We start from the raw sequence: 1,095 nt of genomic DNA on the forward strand, positions 1-1,095 counted from the left end.
TAAAGATCTGAGTGTCATATTAGACAGCAACTTAAATTTTGAAAATCATATATCCCATGTCATAAAAACTGCCTTCTTTCATCAAAGAAATATCGCTGAGTAAGGAAGTATGCTATCCATCTCAGATACAGAAAAGCTAGTTCATGCTTTTATGACTTCTAGGCTGGATTACTGTAATGCTCTGTTTGCTGGTTGCCCAGCATCCTCTATTAATAAAATTCAACTAGTACAAAATGCAGCTTTCAGAGTTCTTACCAGGTCTAGAAAATATGGTCATATCACCAATTTTTTATCCTCCTTACACTGGCTGCCTGTTAAGATTCATATTGAATTTAAAATATTGCTTCTTACCTATAAAGCTTTAAATAATCTAGCTCCTGTTTATCTAACCAACCTTCTGTCTCGCTACAATCCAACCCGCTCTTTAAGATCTCAAAACTCAGGGCTTCTGGTAGTACCTAATAGCAAAATCGAGCAAAGGAGTTCGAGCCTTCTCATTTATGGCTCCTAAACTCTGCAATAGCCTTCCTTATAACATCCGAGGCTCAGACACACTCTCGCAGTTCAAAACTAGATTAAAAACCTATCTCTTTAGTAAAGCATACACTCAGCGCATCACTTAGTGGTATGATACATGAATGTGCTCCACACAGGTTTCTGCATCTCGTTTATATACACTATGAACAGCAGCTACGCTAATTATTATTTTTATTCTCTATTTCCACATGGGGATACTCATCCCGAGACCCTCAGACTATGCTGCTCCACTGATGCGATCCAAGACCAGCGACGAGATGACTCCAAGGTTTCCATATCCTGGACCAGGCTGAATCCTGAGCAGCTACTGTGGTGGTCATGGAGGAGTGGAGAGCATGAGGCTGATTCCTGTGACGCTCCAGGGACAGACGAGTCTTCGCTGAGGTCCAGCTTCCAGCCTCCGGCACTAGGACTGCAGCTCTGCACAAAACGATTGGCCAGTGGAGAAATGGTCATGCCCGTCTCAGCCTGGTTTCTCTCAAGGTTTTTTTTCTTCACCTTCTCCAATTGGTGAAGTTTTTTTATCGCCGCTGTCGCCACTAGCTTGCATGGTTTGGG

The sequence above is a fragment of the Danio aesculapii genome, chromosome 23, assembly GCF_903798145.1.
Source record: "Danio aesculapii chromosome 23, fDanAes4.1, whole genome shotgun sequence".
NCBI classification, from domain to species: domain Eukaryota; kingdom Metazoa; phylum Chordata; class Actinopteri; order Cypriniformes; family Danionidae; genus Danio; species Danio aesculapii.